Genomic DNA, 8,997 nt, shown 5'->3' on the forward strand with positions numbered 1-8,997 from the left:
AGGGCAGGGGCCGCCACAGTGCTGGAGCCTCACTTTGTTGGCATCCACTAGGCCTAGGGGTCTCATTTATTCTCACCTAGTCAAAGGACATGCCTTCCTCTCTCTCCCTGTCTGGCCTCCTTGGGCTGCTCCAGACCTCTGTCCCTCCTCCAGAATCCTCTGGGTTGGATGACAGCCCTGGGTGCCACACTCAGGGGCCTGCATCAGGTTCTCCTAGGAGCCTCTCACCAGCTTTCATTCGAGCCTTCCAGTTCCTGCAGCTCAGGAGCGCTGCCTCCAGTCTTCACAGGGCTGCTGCTGCTGCTTCTATTTTTTTTGTACTGTTTGTTTGTTTTTCAGACAAGGTGTCTGATATTCAGGCTGGAGTTCAGAGGCACAATCACAGCTCACTGCAGCCTTGAACTCCTGGGCTCAAGTGATCCTCCTGCCTTGGCTTCCCAAATAGCTGGAATTATAGGTGTATACAATCATGCCCGGCTAATTTTCACCTTTTGATTTTTAGTAGAGATGGGGTCTCACTTTGTTGCCCAGCTAGTCACGTCTTCTTTTGCCACAACCTCTGCACTTGCTTTGAGGTCTGGGGCGCCCCCGTGGGGGCAGGTGAGGAACCACCACAGCTTTCTGTTTCACTGAGGCGGGTGATGAGGGTGAAAATTAGCAGGATGGACCTGCTTTCTCACTAAGAGTCCCAAAGGGTATGTCTGCTGTGCTCGCTTTAGAATGTGAGGCTTTGTATTAATCAGTTTAGTCCTCAGCTTTGGGGATATAAACAAAAATTCTATCAATGTGCACTCCAAACGCTGTATGAGAATATAGTTGCTCCAAATCTTCTCTAGCACCCCCTCCCCCTGCTTTTTTTTTTGAGATGAAATCTCGCTCTGTCACCCAGATTGGAGTGCAGTGACACAATCTTGGCCCACTGCAATCTCTGACTCCCGAGTTCAAGGGATACTCCTTCTTCAGCCTCCCAAGTAGTTGGGATTTACAGGTGTGCACCACCATGCCTGGCTAATTTTTGTATTTTTAGTAAAGACTGGGTTTCACCGTGTTGGCCAGGCTGGAGCACTCAATATTATCAAACTCGAATTCTTTTTTCTTTTTGCCAACATGATGGGAAATAAATAAATAAATAAGTGGTATCACATTGCTTTTTAAAATTTTAATTTACATTTTTCTCACTGCATGCATTTATTGACCAGTTATAATTCCTCTTCTAAAAATTGCCTGTTCCTGGCCAGGTGCAGTGGCTCACGCCTATAATCCCAGCACTTTGGGAGGCCAAGGTGGGCAGATCACGAAGTCAGGAGTTCGAGATCGTCCTGGCCAACATGGCGAAACCCTGTCTCTACTTAAAATACAAAAAAAATTAGCTGGGTGTGGTTGCTGGCACCTATAATCCCAGCTACTCAGGAGGCTGAGGCAGGAGAATTGCTTGAACCTGGTGTGGAGGTTGGAGTGAGCTGAGATCGCACCATTGTGCTCCAGCTGGGGTGACAAGAGCAAGACTCTGTCTCAAAAAAAAGAAAAAAAAAATTGCCTGTTTCTATGCCTTGCTTGTTTTCCTTCATGAATTACTGTGATTTTAAATGTATTCTGCTTACCTTTGTTTTTTTTCTGCTCCATACGTGTGTGGGAAGTGTTTTCTCCTAATCTGATAGCTTGTGCTTTAATTTTGTTTATGGAGTTCTTTTCCTTGTGGTCTAGAGGAAATGACTGAACAGCTCCGGCTAACGTGTCATCTGCACAGGGCACTTTGGTGCTTTCATAGTGCCCGAGTGCTGGCAACACACACTTCTCTTGACACCTGGATCCTGAGCACGGGCTCTTTGGGTCAACATCCCTGCTGCTCTACCTGGTAGGAAAATCCCTTGTCCCTAAAAGATTTCTTTTATTTATTTATTTATTTTTGAGATGGAGTCTCGCTCTGTCGCCCAGGCTGGAGTGCAGTGGTGCAATCTTGGCTTTCTGCAACCTCCGCCTCCTGGGTTCAAGCAATTCTCTGGTCTCAACTTCCTGAGTAGCTGGGATTACAGGCTCATGCCACCACGCCTGGCTAATTTTGTGTATTTTTAGTAGAGATGGGGTTTCGCCATGTTTGTCAGGCTGGTCTTGAACTCCTGATCTTAGGTGATCTGCCTGCCTCGGCCTTTCAAACTGCTGGGATTACAGGTGTGAGCCACCGTGCCCAGCCTCAGTCCCTAAAAGATTTCTAAATGGGGCTTGAAACCTGAACCCTAACTCACAACATCCCAATTCAGATGCAATCACATGGATAATGCTTTCAGATTTTGCAGTGCTTTAATATCCATGATCTTAAGTGACCCTCTTAGGGAAATGAGGGGAGGGTTGGAATTAGATCTCCAGTTTATTGGAGGAAACAGTCTCTCAGCAGTTCCCAATGGCAACTGTGATGGTGTGGGCCATGAGCCTGATTTGTCTCTCAATCTTGGCTTCTCTTCCTCATGTGGCTATTAATTTTCATCTTGAAAGAATTCTGAAGCATTGGCTTAGCAGGGGAATGTGACTGTAATATCCTCAGAAGGGAGGTTTGTGTTAGTAAAATTGAAAGTAGTCATGGCCAATCTAAATTGCTGCTATTGTTTCTCTGGCTTTTGTCCCGGAGTTGAGACAGCAGAGAATTTAGCAAGGCTGGGGTGGAGCTGGGTGTTTCAGGAAAGGACTCAAGAGCCAGGAAACGCCCACTGTTCAGTTACTCAGGGCCTGGATGAACGGATAGAAATGGCTTTCGCTGCGTGAAATTAACACTTTCCTTCTTCCTTAAACCCATGCAACTTTGTGAACCAAATAGTGTGAGATCTAGTATCGAGGAGTTTTTTTAATGAAATACGAAATACTCATAAGAGGAGATAACAGTCACATCGAATGCTAAATCCACTATGGTTACAATTATGAGAAACAAATTCTCTGAAAGAAAAAGGACAAATGAGGCCGGGTATGGTGGTTTAAATGCTGATAATCCTAGAACTTTAGGAGGCTGAGGAGGGAGGAATGCTTGAGGCCAGGAGTTTGAGACCAGCCTGGGCAACACAGTGAGGCCCCGTTTCTATGAGAAATTAAAAACAACAACAACAACAACAACCGGGTGTAGTGGTGTGTGTCCACTCTAATCCCAGCTACTTGGGAGTCTGAGGCATGAGAATCATCTGAGCCCAGGAGGTAGAGGTTGCAGTGAGCCGAGTACTCCAGTTTGGGTGAAAGAGCAATAACCTGCCTCAAAAAGAAAAATTTGTGTTTGAGCCAGTCACCGTGGCTCACGCCTATAATCCCAGCACTCTCAGAGGCTGAGGCACTTAGGCCAGAAGTTCAAGACTAGCCTGGGCAACATAGTGAGATCCACCAGTACGAAAAAGAAAGGAAAGAAAGAAAAGAAAGGGCTGGGCGCGGTGGCTCAAGCCTGTAATCCCAGCACTTTGGGAGGCCGAGGCGGGTGGATCACAAGGTGGAGAGATCGAGACCATCCTGGTCAACATGGTGAAACCCCGTCTCTACTAAAAATACAAAAAATTAGCTGGGCATGGTGGCGCGTGCCTATAATCCCAGCTACTCAGGAGGCTGAGGCCGGAGAATTGCCTGAACCCAGGAGGCGGAGGTTGCGGTGAGCTGAGATCGCGCCATTGCACTCCAGCCTGGGTAACAAAAGCGAAACTCCGTCTCAAAAAAAAAAAAAAAAAAAAAAGAAAAGAAAGGAAGGGACCTTGTGTGTTTTGCTTATTTGTAGGTCCCTGATGCCTGGTACATAGTTCTCTCCCTTTCTCTCTCTCTTTCTCTCTCTCTCTCTATATATATCTATCTATCTATATATATATATACACACACACACACACACACACACACTATATATGTACCATCATATATATAGCTATAACGTGTGTATATATCTCTCTCTATATGATATGTAGAGATGTGTATATATCTATATATTTTATATATAGATGTGTCTATCTATCTATAGAAAAAGAGAGAGAGAGAGCAAGTTGGGCACAGTGGCTCACTCCTGTAATCCCAGCATTTTGGGAGGCTGAAGTGGGCAGATCACTTGAGGTTAGGAGTTCAAGACCAATGTGGCCAACATGGTGAAACCCGGTCTCTACTTAAAATACAAAAATTAGCTGGGCATGATGACGGGCACCTGTAATCCAGCTACTTGGGAGGCTGAGGCAGGAGAATCGCTTAAACCCGGGAGGCAGAGGTTGCACTTGCCGTTGCACTCCAGCCTGGGCAACAAGAGTGAAATTCCATCTCTTTTTTATTTTATTAAAAATTTTTTTTTTAAAAATAAAGATGGGGTTTCACCATGTTGGTTAGGCTGGTCTTGAACTCCCAACCTCAGGTGATCTGCCGCCTTGGTCTCCAAAGTGCTTGGATTACAGGCGTGAACCACCACGCCCAACCTTGTGAAATTCCATCTCAAAAAGAGAGAGAGAGAGAGATGCACATTTTTTTTTAAGAGATAGGGTCTTGCCGGGCGCGGTGGCTCAAGCCTGTAATCCCAGCACTTTGGGAGGCCGAGGCGGGTGGATCACGAGGTCGAGAGATCGAGACCATCCTGGTCAACATGGTGAAACCCCGTCTCTACTAAAATACAAAAAATTAGCTGGGCATGGTGGCGTGTGCCTGTAATCCCAGCTACTCAGGAGGCTGAGGCAGGAGAATTGCCTGAACCCAGGAGGCGGAGGTTGCGGTGAGCCTAGATCGCGCCATTGCACTCCAGCCTGGGTAACAAGAGCGAAACTCCGTCTCAAAAAAAAAAAAAAAAAAAAAAAGAGATAGGGTCTTGACCTTTTACTCAGGCTGGAATGCAGTGGCGTGATCATAGCTCACTGCATCCTTGATCTCCTGGGCTCTCGAGTTTATCTTGAGTTGATAAATTTTAACAAGTAAATTAATAAGTGAGGAATTCATTGATTCAATTATAAAAGTCTAGCAGGAAATCCAATAAATTGTAATTATAGGTACTGGGGAAGCTAAACACATTAGGTAAGGGAGCCTCACTCCTCACTGGGAAAAGGGGAAGTTAGGAGAAACTTCAGAGCAGCAAAGAGGAACCTGACAACAGTTCAGTTCAGTCTTGTGGAATCCAGTGATGTGAGACAAAATCGGTCCGTCCTTAATGACGCTGCCGAGCTTTGATTGCGCTGCTCTGGGGCCCCTCTCTGGCCTCTTTCTGTGGTAGGAGTCATGAGCTATTGTTTAAGTTGTGATCTCTATTATTTGTAGGTCAAAGCATCCCAACAGACATAATCTTTGTTGTTAATACTTGGTATATAATCACATAACCCTTTTTTGGGTGGTAGGGAAGGGGAGAAGGACAGGGTCTCAGTCTCACTCTGTTGCCCAGGCTGGAGTGCAGTGGTGTTGAAAACAGGTTTATAAAGTCGGGAAAAATCCACACTGAGACAGTGGATCAGTCAGCAAGGCTAGTTTACTTCCTGCAGGAAGGGTGCAACTTGCTGGCAGTCTCACCACGAGAGCACACCTGAACAAGGGAGACAGGGACATTTATAACTTTCATAACATGACGCAATCGTTCTACTGCTGTGTCCAGTTTCCATTGGCCAGAACGGAACCTCACATTCTATGCTTGACTCGATTGGCTAAAAACTAGGAAATTTCTTGAATAGATAAGGGGGAAAGAAGACAAGGAAGAAGAGGAAGCGAGTCAGGAGAAGGTCAGGAGGGTTTCCAAATAAGGAATGGCGTGCACCAGGGTTTGGAGCTTGCCCAGTTCTGTTCGGACATGCCAGAGTGAATCAAGGTAGGTGATTTAACATGTAACTGATTTAGAGAATATATAAACATGGGGCTGGGTGCCTGTAATCGCAGCACTTTGGGAGGCTGAGGAGGGCAGATCACCTTAGGTCGGGAGTTTGAGACCAGCCTGACCAACATGGAGAAACCCCATCTCTACTAATACAAAAAATTAAACAGGCTTGGTGGTGCATGCCTGTTATCCTAGTTACTTGGGAGGCTGAGGCAGGAGAATCGCTTGAACCCGGGAGACGGAGGTTGCAGTGAGCCGAGCCGAGATCATGCTGTTGCACTCCAGTCTGGGCAACAAGAGCGAAACTCTGTCTCAAAAAAAAAAAACCCAAAAAACATCATATATATGCATGGGTATATGTTTATGCTAATAGCAGATAATGGCCATGGAGCAAGAGATAGTAACTCCTTATAATGTAGTCTAAAATATAAACTTTGAAGAAGAACTTTCCCATCTCTCACAAGTGGCATGATTGTGGCTCGATGCACCTTTGACGTCCTGGGCTCAAGTGATCTTCCTGCCTCAGCCTCTCAAATAGCTGAAACTACAGGTGTGTACCACCCTAGACAATTAAAAATGCCTACTGGTTTTTTGAAATGTGTTTTAGTGTTTAAAAAGCTATATTCTCTTTCTCATTTTTTTTTTTTGTTTTTTTTTGTTTTTTGAGATGGAGTCTCACTCTGTCTCCCAGGCTGGAGTGCAGTGGTGCAATCTCAGCTTACTACAACCTCTGCCTCCTGGGTTCAAGCAATCCTCCTGCCTCAGCCTCCTTTGTAGCTGGGATTACTGGTGCCGCCACCAAGCCCAGTTAATTTTTGTATTTTTAGTAGAGACAGGGTTTCACCATATTGGCCAGGCTGGTCTTGAGCTCCTGACCTTGAGATCTGCCTGCCTCGGCCTCCCACAGTGCTGGGATTACAGGCATGAGCCACCTGTGCCAAACTTTTTTTTCCTTTTAGTTTACTAGACATTTATTCCTTTAGTTGAACAACCTCTACACAATCAAAATGTATGACTTAAGATCTTTTCTTGAGAAGAAATTTAGGTCTCAAGAACTTTTATGAACTTGCTACGAGTACTTCCTGGAAATCAATGACCTGAGCCTTTTGAAACCCCTGGAGAAGATAGGAGAAACCCCGGTTCAGAGCAACGAGCATTTAAATTAAGTCAGCAAAGTCAGAATTTAGAATTGGGCAATTCCTCGTCTATGTTTTCTTTACAGTCAAATTCACCCTGGAAAACAGTAGCCTAGTCTCCTGAAAGACATGATGCAAAAACAATGCATTATGGTGGTACACTTACAGTCAAAGTGGGCACACGAGTGATGTCCCAACTTTGTGGAATGCTAAGGATTTTTAGGGTACTTTGGCCAGGAGCCGGGGAAAGAGTGGCAGAAAACACATACGGTTGGAAACCGTGCACTAGTATGACTTTTCCTCAAGCCTATGGGAGAGGACAGAGGGGGTAACCCAAGGTATTTTAAAGACTGACTGGACGAAGTAAAACAGGAACGGCTGCAAGAAACAAACCTCTCGGACACCAAGCTGGGAAGGAAGGGGTGATTTATTCTGCTGGGAGCAAGGTGGCATAGCTGTCTAACAGCCAAGCTCTGCTCACCAAGTCCCTGCCCTTTTAAAGTTTCACAACTCTAGAAAGTACATGCCAGAGGGTCTTGGGCCATGGAGTAGGGTAGGGTACAGTGGCTTGGGGGGTGGGGGTTTGATCGTGTTTAAGTAAAAACAATGCCTTCTTGGTATGAAAGATTCCATACCAAGCCTGCGATCTATAAGAGGGTGATCAAAGATGGCGCCCGCTCTGCCAGCCTTTACTTCTCCTATTGAAATGCAATGTGAGGCCGGGTGCGGTGGCTCAAGCCTGTAATCCCAGCACTTTGGGAGGCCGAGGCGGGTGGATCACAAGGTCGAGAGATCGAGACCAACCTGGTCAACATGGTGAAACCCCATCTCTACTAAAAATACAAAAAAATTAGCTGGGCATGGTGGCACGTGCCTGTAATCCCAGCTACTCAGGAGGCTGAGGCAGGAGAATTGCCTGAACCCAGGAGGCGGAGGTTGCGGTGAGCCGAGATGGCGCCATTGCACTCCAACCTGGATAACAAGAGCGAAACTCCGTCTCAAAAAAAAAAAAAAAAAAAAAAAAAAGAAATGCAATGTGGAAGTTGAGACAGAGGTGGTCGTAGATGCTCAAGGGTGATTAAGGGTCTCCTTCCTCAGAAGAATGAGGTACTTATAGCCAACTACTTTTCCCCCTGATGTGACTGAAGGGATTCATAATGATCACAAATTAGTGTTACAGTTCAGAATTTTAGGGTTGACTGCTAAGCTCACACTTGAAAGGTATTTATCTAATGGCCGCTGGCTGGCCAGCTTCCCACCCTAGCACTGATTGCTAGCTGACCAACCTTAAGGCTAATATTTTATCTAACACTCAATTTCAAAATACACCAGTGTTAACACCACTGCCAATAACCGTTGAATGCCAGGAAGCCATGGCACTGAGCCAGGCGCTTTAACCTTTTATGTGAACTTAAAACAGTACTGTGCGGACTGAGGCAATTTTCTTCAGGCTAACCCACATCTGTGTCCCTAATTTTCTAAATATAATCGTGATGTAGTTAAGAAGTCCTCCTCCCACCCCACAACTTCTAAAGCAAAGCCCAATTTAAAAAGCCGGTACCTGCCAAACTGAGAAAAACCCAGCCACTTGAAAGTAAACCAGCAGAGCATTGCCATCATCCCAATAAAGCTGCAGACTTCATATGCACCAGACAAATCTACAGGGCTAGCTTCCGTACTCTTCTTTTAAAGAGTTTATTTTAAACCTATTATACTGGCTGGGTGCGGTGGCTCACGCCTGTAATCCCAGCATTTTGGGAGGCGGAGATGCGTGGATCACCCGAGGTCAGGAGTTCGAGACCAGCCTGGCCAACATGGTGACACCCTGTCTCTATAAAAACAAAAAACAAGAAAACCTATTATACCACACAGTGTATTTTGTCCACTGACATATAACTCCCTAATAACATAAAGCAAAGACGAAAACATTTGTCTTATTAGAAACAAGATACACCATCGCCTATTGTCTTCAAACATTATTGCACTCTAACTTTCTTAATCTGACAAAGCATTTATGAAACAATCTGCAGACTAGTTTTAACAGACAAATAACACCTGTAAGCAGACATGACTGTCCAC

The sequence above is a fragment of the Saimiri boliviensis genome, chromosome 12 (genome assembly GCF_048565385.1).
Source record: "Saimiri boliviensis isolate mSaiBol1 chromosome 12, mSaiBol1.pri, whole genome shotgun sequence".
Lineage (NCBI taxonomy): Eukaryota > Metazoa > Chordata > Mammalia > Primates > Cebidae > Saimiri > Saimiri boliviensis.